This window comes from Mastomys coucha, chromosome X, assembly GCF_008632895.1.
Source record: "Mastomys coucha isolate ucsf_1 chromosome X, UCSF_Mcou_1, whole genome shotgun sequence".
NCBI classification, from domain to species: Eukaryota; Metazoa; Chordata; class Mammalia; order Rodentia; family Muridae; genus Mastomys; species Mastomys coucha.
Window position 1 is genome coordinate 81,732,088 of NC_045030.1, and position 13,683 is coordinate 81,745,770.

The following is a 13,683-nucleotide window of genomic DNA, read 5'->3' on the forward strand; positions in this document are numbered from 1 at the left end:
ACTGAAGCTCCCTTCTCTGTGATAACTCCAGCCTGTGTCAAGTTGACACACAAAACCAACCAGTACACGGTTTGTTGCAGGAAAAAGCAACTATGTCTTTGTATCAAAAAGCTTTTTGACCATCTTACAAAACTACCTTTGTTTCAAAAAGTTATTATAACTGCCTGTTCCTATGACTACCTTGTTATGACTTGTCAAATATTCCATTTGTAAAATCTCTATCCCTGAGCTATGAAAGTCCCTGTCTTTCCCATGTCCAGCCTTGGTCTCTCCAACCCTGTGTTTGGGAAAAGAAAGCTCATGTACTGGAGAAACAACGTGCTTTAATTAATTGCTTGCCTTAATTAATTTGGCCATAATAAATTGAGTTGGTTATCTTTTCCCTGGCATCATTGGGATTAACACTCCTTTTTTCTGTATTCTTGTTTATGTTTTTAAATGTCATATTTATATTTTTAAATGATGAACAAAGCATTTTAAAAACTCATACCTAAATTTACAAATTTTGATCGAGGTAATTGTGACTATTTCAAAATATATAAATACCCCCAAATAAAAACACTTCAGTAATGGAAAGGAATGTGTCAAATAGAAAATCAGGGCCTTCTTTATCCTTCCTTATATAGCTCTGTAAGTGTCCAGTTGTCTGATACTTAGTTGAAATCAGTATGCTGACCTCCCAAAGCATCATCATTTTATTATAAGTTCATTATCATTACAGATTTTCAAGAGAAAAGTCTCTACTTCTCAAAGAAATATATCTATTTGAACAAAAAAATATTGAGAAAATGCTGAGGTAAAATTTATTCTGTCAAAATAGAAAAGAAAAACAAGTTTCTAATAAATTTTATACTTAAACTATCCTATGCTATTGCTAGCTAAACAATTTTTTTTCTTTTGGTTTTTCAAGACAGGGTTTCTCTGTGTAGCCTTGGCTGTCCTAGAACTCACTCTGTAGACGATGCTGGCCTCTAACTCAGAAATGCTCCTGCTTCTGCCTCCCAAGTGCTGGTATTGAAGGCATGTTGCCACCACTGCCTGGCTGTGATCAAAAATTTTAATAACATTTTTATTCTTATTTGTCTGTCACAAAATGCATGTACATATCCTAACACACATGTATATTACAAAACACAAACACAGACATCATAAAAACATTAGATATATAAACATAAATGTTGAGCTTACTAATTGAGTGAACAGTCTAAAATTAAATTTACTTATGCATGATAATATTTTTCTGTTAATTATTTTACAGTGTACACTTCTATCAGACTGTTTAAGTTTAGATAGGAGACAGCCATTATCCACCTTACAAGTCATTGAGGGTTGACATTGCCTTTAAAATTGAAACAGTCTAGGAGTCTTGTTTGGGTTCAGTTTTTCTTTCAATTAAATAGGCAGGGGCAATCTTGAATCCTACAGGGAACAATGGAAATATCTTGAATACATTGGTCTATAGCAGACAAGGGCAGCACTTGAATAAAGGTATTTTGGGTTAAGAAAATACACAGGAATAGCAGACATACAGAAAAATGTACCTCTTACAAAGGGAGGTGACTGGAGAAACCCAAAAAATCCAATCACTTTTTTAAGTTTTTAATTCTCTGAAGGGTTTTCCTCTTCTAATTTAGGGTTAGTCCGTTTGAAGAAAGATAGTATGGCTGATTAGCCCACAATTGTTGTGTAACATGTCCTATTCTAGACTTGAACTTAATGAGCCAATCTCCAGGGACTTGTGAGTAGGAGGCAAAAGCCTAAAAAACTGTTTTATGTAGTCAGGATTTTGTCTCAGGTCAGGAGGGTGAGGAAGAAGCCAGCCATCTTTGAAATTTGACACCTTTACTACCTATCCATGACACCTCTATCTGTCTGCTTATCTGGTAGTCTGTCTAACCCCTAGTGTATTCTAATTACTTTTGCACAGCATCTCCCACTTTTCTGGATAATATACACTAATAGAGAAGTATCTGTAGCTTGAGGTTTCTGTTATTGTTGTTTATAATTTTTTTCTGTCTTTTTGCATCAAACTGTATTCTTTTGAAAGTTCTGGAACTGCAGTTTGATATAGAAAACCTTGGTGACCTATTTCAAAATGAAGTTCTTGAAAGAATCTATATGTGCAGACTGGTTGACTTATTAGAACCTCAACACTATGGGGAATATGGAATGTTGCTGGCCCATAAATTAGTTACTTTATTGTGGGATACTTTTAGTCCCCTGAATAGCTTTTCATTATTTTCCTCTGTCTGAACTAACATTTTGTGAAAATAGCTTCCACAGATATAAAGCTAAGAATGTCATCAGATAGCATATATGATCTACAGAAAACTTTCTTTCATTTTGCTGTATCTGTCTTTCATTTGTACCCATCAAAATATTTTAAACTCTCCTTGATTTGGGACTTTATTTGTTTTGTAAATCTATAAAAGTTCATGAAACAACTTCTACATTGGAACATTGGAACATGGAACTTGAGGTAACATAAATCTATACTCCTAGGTCATCGATGGTTGCCTAAAATGGCTCCAGAATAAAATCTTATTTCCTGTCAGATGAGAGCTATGGTTTTTGTAACACCTTCAGCACACTGAAGTACCCTGCTTTTCTCAGAGCCCTGTACTTAGCTATGCAAATGATGTCACCTCAATGAGCCTCACTGAAGTAGGGGGACAAGTGTATCAATATGTTCCTGTGGCATTTTTCTAAGCTATTGTACTTTTAAATTCAGTGGAGATAATGTAAATTACAGTAGTACTCTGTGTCTTTATCATAGTTACTGGAAAGGTGCCACCTTCAAATGGACACTTTACAAATGCAGGGTATTTCCTCTTTATGTAGATACTTCTAATGATCTCATTGGTTGTCTTGATACCTAGACTGATATCAGTGCAGTACGATGGGAGTTTCTCCTTGCCATTTTTTTTCCTAGCAATTCTCTCCTTGCTTTGGGTAGCTGTGCTTTGGGTAGCTGTGCTCAGTCTGAATTTATCAGACCTGAAAGAAATGAAAATACTCTAAAGGAACACTTGTTCCTCTCAATCTATCAGCCTAACAAAAAAACAGACCTCAAAGAAATAGGAATTTCTCCAGAACTCTCATTCTATGAGGAGAATGAACTAGCTAGGGGAAAATTTACACAGTTCTAAAAACATGTCAAACCACCTTACTAGCTAAAACTGAAGTCCAATGAAGGGTGAGTGTTGGGTGGGACCACACCCAACCAGAACTGATGAGATGTGTACATTTTTTTTTGATTCTCTATTCAAACTTTAATCAAATTTCAGGACCCTGAGACTCGGTAGGTTTTTTTTTTTCCTCCCAGTGTGGACACACAGGAAAATCTCATTTTTCTGCTTTGCAGTTTTAATTTGGCTATTTTAATTGGCTTATTGAGTACAAATGGCTAAACCTGACTTGGGATACAGGTTTATGACTCCAAGTTTTATAAAATGAATGTTCATCATCTTCGAGGTAGCCAGGCAGCCTGAGAGTGTAATCTGAGTTTTCTCAGATTCTAGGTGGAGACATGATTGTCCAATTTGTCCTAAAGACTATAGCTTTTTTAAAATATTGCTTTCTGTCATTTAGTTTTTACCATATCCTTACTACTGAGCTTGTCTGTATTTTACAGCTCTAACTTTAAAAAGAAATAACTTCAGAAAGAATTGTTTTTGGAAATTGTATTCTGCCAAAATCCCAATGCCTGTCCTGACATTTTTATTCCAGAGCAAACTAAAATTATAGATAACAAACAAACAACAACAAAGATAACTTTATAAAGAAGATATATATGTCTTATTGGGACATATTGGGACATCCTTAGCTAAGCATTGATATGCTAGGTAAACAAATCTCTGCTAGGCTCCCTTACTTATTAACTCATCTATCACCATTATTTATTTGCAAACTCATTTTTTTCAGTCTCAGTATGCTACCTTCCTGGAGGTATATTCTTTACCTTTTAGTATTCAGCTATTAATAGGATGCAATCATTTGCCAGGCCTGGAAAACTCTAGATGAATCAAATAAGTCTTTAGTCTCCAAGGAATTTCCATCAGAGACCAATGAAAAACATGAGAAATTTCTATCTACTACCTCCCAAAGCCCTTGAGATCACTTTCTCATTAAAAATTGAAAGCTGCCTTTCTTTGAGGCTTATTGCCTCTACCCTACTCCCCCAAACTAGACTTGATAAAACTGTTTCCACTACCAGTTACTGTCTTCAGAATTGCTTTAGGAGAGGCAGCAGATACTAGGACCTCTAGGTCCTGAAACACAACTGCTTTGTTTTTTTTTTTTTTTTTACAAATTTAAGTATCTTCTAGCTTCCATCTGAGCTCAGTTTCTAAGTTCCCCATCAACAAAATTAAGAACAAGTGAAAGGAAGGCAGAACAACATATTTAGACAATAAAATACATTAATTACAAATCAGTGTATTTTGTTCTAGCAAGTAGTCCAAAACAAGTTAGCTCATTTCAACATTGTCAATATATGCATGATTTAAAGGGATCAAGGCAAAAGTATGTGGGAGCCAAAATCATGTTTTACATTTTAATTACTGTGCTTAAGAGACTGATAAAAATACCTCCAACATGTAAGACCCTGGCCCAAGGACAGATACTTCCTGAGATGCTGGAGCCCGTTGTACAAAAAGATAACTAACTACATAGCTCCACTTCCCTAAACAAGTTTGCTTGACCCACTTGTACCTGATGTGCTTGAACACATGTAGGCATTGAAGCAAGAAGCATATCAGGATACATGCTTGCCTCTGATTGTACATGGTGCGAAATACATAGCATTTTGGTTTACCTTTATAGGCCTCTGCAGAATGTGATTGTTGCCATTTTATGGGAACTCTAGAATGGACCTGACCAGAGTCCATCATCCTGAACAGAATTTAAATAAAACTTGCTTTGGCTAAAACAATCATTCACCAAGATCAAGTAGGCTTCATCTCAGGGATGCAGGGATGGTTCAATATAAGAAAATCCATTAACATAATCCACTATATAAACAAATCCAAAGGTAAAAACACATGTTCATTTCATTAGATGCTGAAAAAGCCTTTGACAAAATTTAGCATCCCTTCATGATAAAAGTCTTGGAAAGATCAGGAGTTCAAGGCCCATACCTGAACACAGTAAAAGCAATATACAGCCAAACCAGTAGCCATCATTAAACTAAATGAAGAGAAACTCGAAGCAATCCCACTAAAATCAGAGATTAGACAAGGCTGCCCACTCTCTCCCTATCGATTCAACATAGTACTTGAACTTCTAGCCAGGGCAATTAGACGAAAAAGGAAGTCAAAGGGATACAATTCGGAAAGGAAGAAGTCAAAATATAACAATTTGCAGATGATATGATCACATATTTGAATGACCCCAAAATTTCCACCAGAGAACTCCTAAAGCTGATAAACAACTTTAGCCAAGTGGCTAGATATAAAATTAACTCAAACAAATCAGTAGCCTTCCTCTACTCAAAGGATAAATAGGATGAAAAGGAAATTAGAAAAATGACACCCTTCACAATAGTCACAAATAATATTACATACATTGGTGTGACTTTAACCAAGCAAGTGAAAGATCTGTATGGCAAGAACTTCAAGTTTCTGAAGAAAAAAATTGAAGAAGATCTTAGAAGATGGAAAGATCTCATGCTCATGGTCTGACAGGATTAATATAGCAAAAATGGCCTTCTTGCCAAAATCAATCTACAGATTCAATTCAATCTCCATCAAAATACCAAATTAATTCTTCACAGAGTTAAAAAGACCAATTTGCAAATTCATTTGGAATAAAAAAAAAAAACCCAGGATATTGAAAACTATTCCCAACAATAAGAAAACTTCTAGGGGATAACCATCTCTGATCTCAAACTGTATTACAGAGCAATCAAGATAAAAATCAATCCATTCCTATCTCCTTGTACAACGCTCAAGACCAAGTGGATCAAGGACCTCCAGATAAAACCATATACACTGAAACTTATACAAGAGAAAGTGGGGAAGAGCCTCAAACACATGGAAACAGGGGAAAAATTCATGAATGGCTTATGCTCTATGATCAAGAATTGACAAATGGGACCTCATAAAATTGCAAAGCTTGTGTAACTCAAAGGGCACCAACAGATTTTGTAAAAGATCTTTACCAATCCTACATCTGATAGAGGGCTAATGCCCAAAATATACAAAGAACTCAAGAAGTTAGACTCCAGAGAACCAAATAACACTATTAAAAATGGGGTACAGAGCTAAACAAAGAATTTTCAACTCAGGAATATCAAATGGCTGAGAAGTACTTAAAGAAATGTTCAACATCCTTAATCATCAGGGAAATGCAAATCAAAACAACCCTGAGATTCCACTCCATACCAGTCAGAATGGCTAAGATAAAAAACTCAGGTGACAGCAGACACTGACAAGGATGTGGAGAAAGAGGAACACTCCTTCATTGCTGGTGGGATTGCAAACTGGTACAACCACTCTGGAAATCAGTTTGGTGATTCCTCCGGAAATTGCACATAGTACTACCAGAGGACCTAGCTATATCATGCCTGCATATATATATATATACTCAGAAGATGCTCCAATGTGTAATAAGGACACATGTTCCACTATGTTCAGCACAGACTTATTTATAATAGCCAGAAGATGAAAAGAACCCAGATGTCCCTCAACAGAGGAATGGATACAGAAAATGTGGTACATTTACACAGTGGAGTACTTACTACTCAGCTATTAAAAATGATGAATTCATGAAATTCTTAGGCAAATGGATTGAACTAGAAAATATCCTGAGTAACGTAATCACAAAAGAACACACATGGTATGTGCTCACTGATATGTCGATATTATCCTAAGAGCTCCAAATGTCCAGGATACAATTCACAGACCACTTGAAGTTCAATAAGAAGGAAGACCAAAGTGTGGGTGCTTCGGTCCTTCTTAGAATGAGAACAAAATACTCACAGGAGTGAATATGGAGATAAGGTGTAGAGCAGAGACTGAAGGAAACGGCACTCAGAGACTCTCCCACTTGGGGTTCATCCCACATACAATTACCAAACCCAGACACTATTGTGAATGTCAAGAGTTGCACACTGATAGGAGTCTGATATGGCTATCTCCTGAGAGGCCCTGCCAGAGCCTTACAAATACAAAGGTGAATGTTATCAACCAACCATTGGACTGAGCCCAGGGTCCGCAATGGAGGAGTTAGAGAAGGGACTGAAGGATTTGAAGAGGTTTGCAACACCATAGGAAGAACCATAATTTCAACCAACCAGACCCTCCAGAACTCTCAGGGACTAAGCCATCAACAAAGGAGTACACATGGCTCCAGGTGCATAAGTAGTAGAGGATGGCTTTGCCATGCACCAATGGAAGGAGGAGGAGTCCTTGGTCCTATGAAGGCTTGATAGATTCCCCAGTGTAGGGGAAATGAGGGTGGGGAGGTAAGAGTGGGTGGGTGAGGGAGGAACACCCTCATAGAAGCAGGGAGAGGGAGGATGTATGTGATAAGGTGTTTCTGAGAGGGAGGGAAAGTGGGAAAGTGGATATTATTTGAAATATAATTCAAAAAAATATCCAATAAAAACAAACAAACAAACAAAAATTTGGCTCAAAAGTTGTGGTAATGGTCTTATTTTCAATTGTTGGGATTAACTTTATCTCTATACAAAGATCCACCATGAAACTAACTTTAAATTTTACATTTTAAATTTACTTAGCAAAAGCAGTTCACACATTTTTGATATATGAAAACAAGACAATTTTTGCAATTTTAGGTTTTCTCTTCTATTAGATTTTCCAAAATATGTCAGAAAATTTCAGTATGAACTTAGATTTGTACATATAAGACCAGGTATATGACATGTGAGAAAAGGAATAAATATGGTGAAAGAGAACTGGAAAGAACCTGAAAAAGAACTGCAAAGGCTGTTTAATTGCTTTAATAGAGAGATTTACATGTTGCAGGTCCAGAGGCTTATTATCTTATCCAAGGCTAAATTTAGCTCCTGAATATACCTGCCTTGCTTACTTGTTTGTCAGCACTACCATCTGGTGACTAATAAATAAATACTCTGAAACGTACTAACTTACCTGACAATGTTAGCCTCCACCAACACAAAAGTTATCAGATAACAGTTGAGGTCCACAGAAAAGCTTCTATATTGCTATAATCATTTTGGGGAGTCTGAGACCACTGGAAAAAACCATTAGTGAGCCAAAATTAAACTGGCAGCTGACCACAGTCTTTTAGTTGAATTCCAGCCTGTTGTCCTGACTGAAACCTGGAGAGGATTTTAGAAGCAAAATCCATAGTTACTTCATTTCTATAGACATGCAATTCTGCAGGCCAGAGGTAACATTCCTGGCCCTTTGCAAGCAGCGGTTGAGCATGTTTACAGAAGCCAATTAAGAAGTTACTCATTTCATACAGTTGTATATTACTGGGACAGGACAAAAAAAAAAAAAAAAAAAAAAAAGAAAAGAAAAGACTTTAGAGGTTAGCATTCCTGGAGGACTTTAACAGGCTTAAATTTCTATAATTGTCTTAAACAGACTGAGGTTTCTGACTGGCCTGGCTTTAGCTCTCTAAGATGGTCAGGTTGCTCAAATTGTAGTATTCAGCTACTACAACCGCTACTACAACCACCTCTTTGATGTATTCTCCAATGTATTTTAAAGTTGCTTTCATTTATAACTTTTTTTGTTCTGTTAAATTATACAATTTTATGACATCGTTTCCATATTGGAGCATAGAACTTGGGATTACCCAAATTTTTATTCCTGGTCTATGGTCACTCAAAATGACTCCAGAAAAATATTATTTCATACTCTTTAAGGTATGGGCTGTATTTTTGTTTGTTTTTTGTTTGCTTGTTTGTTTGTTTTTGATAATACCTACTCACCATCAGTCACTGCATTTGGTTTTTATAAGGTATGTCTACTCTACCAGTGCCTTTGTCTCTGTAGTTTTTAGATATATTAGTGAAATTGACTTATATAAATTGTAATCAACATTTGTGGAAAGAAATGAATACACACATGTATATGCATATATATGTAGACAGAAGATGGGCAAAAAGCTTAGTAAAACAGAACAATAATTTTAGAAATTTCTCCCTTACAATATCTTTTTGTTATGCTTTTTCTTATGTAATTCCCATATTCTTAATATCATGAAGCATATCTGAATACACCTAAATAAATATGTAGATTCTCCTGGTGGTTTTTGGCTTTTTCATGACTCCTCGGTACCTCTTAATGTGTGGTCGTCTCACAGTTGCTCACACTAACAGCCTATTTTGATTTCACCTGCTCACCATGTCCTATGTCTCAGCTTGGAAAGTGTAGGATTGGTTGTAATACAGAACTTATCCAGATTCTCTGGTATACCTGCGTTAGAGCACAGAGAATGGAAAGGATGTTTCTAACTTACTTATGTATACTTCGTGATTCTGAGTCCCAAGTTACAGGCAGTGACTTTTGTATTTAGAAAAAAATATTGACAGTGAATATAAATATCATTTCCTCTAAATTATGCTACCTTTCTCAAAATTCCCAGTCTAAATCATTTTCCATCAATTTGATTGCCCCTCAGAAAATGTCATTACAATTCAAGTTGGGAAAAATAGTAAATTCTTAAATCTGTTTTCACATCAATAAAAAAAATAGTGCTAGTGATATCTGAATCCTCAATATTTTCACATCAATAAAGAAAAATAGTGCTAGTGATATCTGAATCTTCAAAAACCAAACTTTTTTTGTTTTGGGACAGCATTTCTCTGTGTAGGCTTGGTTGTCCTAAAACTTGCTCTGTAGACCAAGCTGGTCTACATCTTAGAGATTTTCCTGCCTCTGCCTCCCAAGTGCTGGGAATAAAGGCCTGTGCTACCACTGCCTAGTTTCCATTAAACATTTTTTAATCCAGTTTTTTTAATTAGGATTTTTATTTTTTTTCAGAAATCACTGTTAAGCAGTCCTGAAATTTCATGTAGTTTTCATTATATTTATAACCAGTTTATTTAAAGAGAATGTCAAGCAAGAAATAGTTTTAAAGACAATTCTTATTTTAAAAATAAGAGTTCTATAAAATTTAATTTATTTAGCCTAGCTCCTTGAATGGAAAAATACAATTAATGTTAATAGAAAGGGATAATTTTTTCATTGGATATTTTCTTTATTTGCATTTCAAATGTTATATCCCCTTTCCAGATCTCCCCCGTGGAAATTCCCTATACTATTCCCTCTACCCCTGCCTCTATGGGGGTGCTCATCCATCCACCCACCTACTCTTGCCTTCCTGCCCTGGCATTCCCCTACACTGGGGCAATTTAATCCCTTCAGGCCCAAGGGCCACTCCTTCCACTGATGTCCGACAAGGCCATCCTCTGCCACATATGCGGCTGGAGCCATGGGTCCCTCCATGTGTATACTCTTTGGTTGATAGTCCAATCCCTGAAAGATCCGGCGGGGGGGCGGTTCTGGCTAGTTGACACTGTTGCCCCCACCCCATGGGACTGCAAACACCTTCAGCTCGTTCAGTCCCTTCTCCAACTTCTCCATCAGGGACTCAACACTCAGTCCAATGGTTGGCTGTGAACATCCGCCTCTGTATTTGTCAGGCTGTGTCAGAGCCCCTCAGGAGACAGCCATATTAGGCTTCCATCAGCAACCGCTTCTTGCCATCCAGAATAGAGTCAGGGTTTGTTGGCTGTATATGGGATGGATACCCAGATGGGACAGTCTCTGGATGGCTTTTCTTTCAGTCTTGCTCCACACTTTGTCTCTACATTTCCTCCTGCGAGTATTTTCTTCCCCCTTCTAAGAAGCACTGAAGAAACATCCATACTTTGGTCTTCCTTCTTGGGCATCGTATGGTCTGTGAATTTTATCTTGGGTATTCTGAACTTTTGGCCTAATATCCACTTATCACTGAGTACATACCATGTGTGTTCTTTTGTGACTGGGTTATCTCACTCAGCATGATATTCTCCAGATCCATCCATTTCCCTAAGAATTTCATAAATTAATTGTTTTTAATAGCTGAGTAGTATTCCATTGTGTAAATATACCAAATTTCCTATATCCATTCCTCTGTTGAGGGACATCTTGTTTTCTTTTAACCTTTTCTAAAATGTGTCCTTATTAAATAAGATTTATCTGTTTTTACCCAAATCTATCTCACTATTTCTTATATCCAAGAGAGATTCAATTACTTTCCTTATCTTCAAAAATTAAGTGTTATATTCAAGTCCACATAGATGTTATAACATTTTTTATCAGTGATATCTATTTTGACAGGTAGTATTCATGCACTAATAATTAAAGGTTGTGGATATTGCATTTGTTTTTGCAATCATATCCAGCAAAATTATCATCTTCAAAGTTCATCTGGTCTCTATCTCTCCTTCAATTACTTAAATTCAAACTAGCTTCCTTGGACATTTGTAGTATGCTGTAGAATTCTTCTGTACCCTCTCAAATTGGTATTACCTTCCTTTGCTTAATCTTCCATGCAACATATGTTAAATTTCCCAAGATTCTAGAAATAACATTGCAGTTCTTGTGTTGACAGTCTTCTTCTTCGTCATAATAAATTTTTTAAATACTATCTTCAGTATATACTAGAAATTTCTTCTCATATGACTAATAAACAACAACAACAACAACAACAACAACAACAACAACAACAGCTTTGAGATTTATCCCTTTTAATCTCAGAATGTCTTGGAAAAAAACCCTTCTATTTAGAGTTTCTTTCCTCTGCTTTATTTTTTTTTCCATTTTGAGTTTCCCTTTTGTCTGCTATTTATCATTTAGAAGTCAGTTTTGTCTAAGAACCCTCCTAGTTTTGCCCATATTTCCCTCCTGGATGCTCTTTGCAAGTTTGTACTTCTTCATAACTTTTATGTGCTCTTATTAAATAATTATAGTATATTTTGTCTCTCTAGCAATAAAATTTCATTAATGATAGGAAATTGCTAATCCATCTGATTTATTGAATTCTGAATATCTATCATAACACCTTGCATGAGGAAGATGTTCCAGGAACTTGTCTAGAATCAGCAAACATGGGAAATCTGCTAGTGCATTTCAGATGAGACTTAATTATAATTTACTACAGGATTGTGCCAAAGATAAATGGAATTTTTATTGTATTTCAGAGATTAACTACATAAAACTAGCAAAGTGGTGAACTGGCGGAAAATAAATGTGAAACACCTAAAAGAATTTAATTCAGAGATGAAAATATTCTTAGTTGCTCTTTTAACAATTTAGAATTCTTTATAAAAATTCAAAGAGGGTAAATTAGCAGAAATTAGGACTTAGGGACAATGACAGGTGTGTTTTTAATCTATCCATGCTTCAATTTGTAGGATCCTTAGGTCACATGGTCTGAAGACACAAATCAACTGAAAATTGAAGAGATTATGAAAGACTACAAAAAATGCAAATGTGCTCTTCAGTCAGTAGTGTCTATATGTAATCTAGAGAGACTTTGGTAACCTCCAGGAAAGATGCTTGGTGGAATACTTGAAATATCCCTTTTGAGGAAAAAATAGGTATAGGAAAAATAAAACATCTAACTGTCTGGCTATCACTTTATGATCTACTTAATAAATATGTTAGACACTAAAAGTATTCATTTTGTTTTTAAGAACTGATGCACCCTCTATAGTTTATAACACACTGTGATCATTTTCATGAAGATAATAACAGTACTTGAGAAAGTTTATCATATTATTTGAAGACAATGCCAGACTTCCAAGTCTCATTATTTGGTAAAGTTTCTGTGACTCATTATACATTGCCTGGCTGGATTTGCCCTGTTTCTAGCTGATATGAAATACTGGGAGAGAAACAGATGACTCAAGTCCTAGGTTCAATTTCTGAGGCCAATAGGTATTATTTGTCTGTGAAACATGAACACTAGAATAATTATATTTTCTATTCTAAAATTTTAGAAGATGCAACCAGGTATAGCTATATCCATACAGGTTCCTATATAAATACTAGGTTTAATAATAAGTGTTGTTATTATTATTATTAGGTTTAACTGTTTTATTCAACAAATCTAAGTTTAACTTCATTAACTAAGTTTTACTTCAGTGCATTAAAGTGCACAAAATAAATGGAAGACAGAAATGCAAGCTATTAGCACCAAACTAAAGAAAGTATCACTTGTACAACCATAAAGTAGTGGGAGTGGGGTATTGAACAGACTAGCTATTGTCTAACTTCAAGTTCTTCACTTAAAAATATATTACTCATGATTTCTCAGTATAACTATTACTTTTGTTTTCTTATGTTTGTAATATACCAATAGGTCATAGATTTTTAGTGTTTATTGAATATATTTATTATACAAACAACGGCTTTTAGTATGACATTTCATATATGCATTTAAAAGGTTTTGATCATTTTTATTCCTTGGTTACCCTATAGATTTTAATTTTTATGGGAGAATCATTAAATATATTGCCCCTTAATTTTGAATTTATTACATATTGTTTCAATAAAATAGACCATATTTCATACATAAATAATAAAATAATTTTCAGATTAATATCAACTTAACCTCATAAATGAAAGCTATTTAACCATGGAAAATGGACCCATAATTTTGAAGTCAAGGATCATACTATACATTACATATGCATAA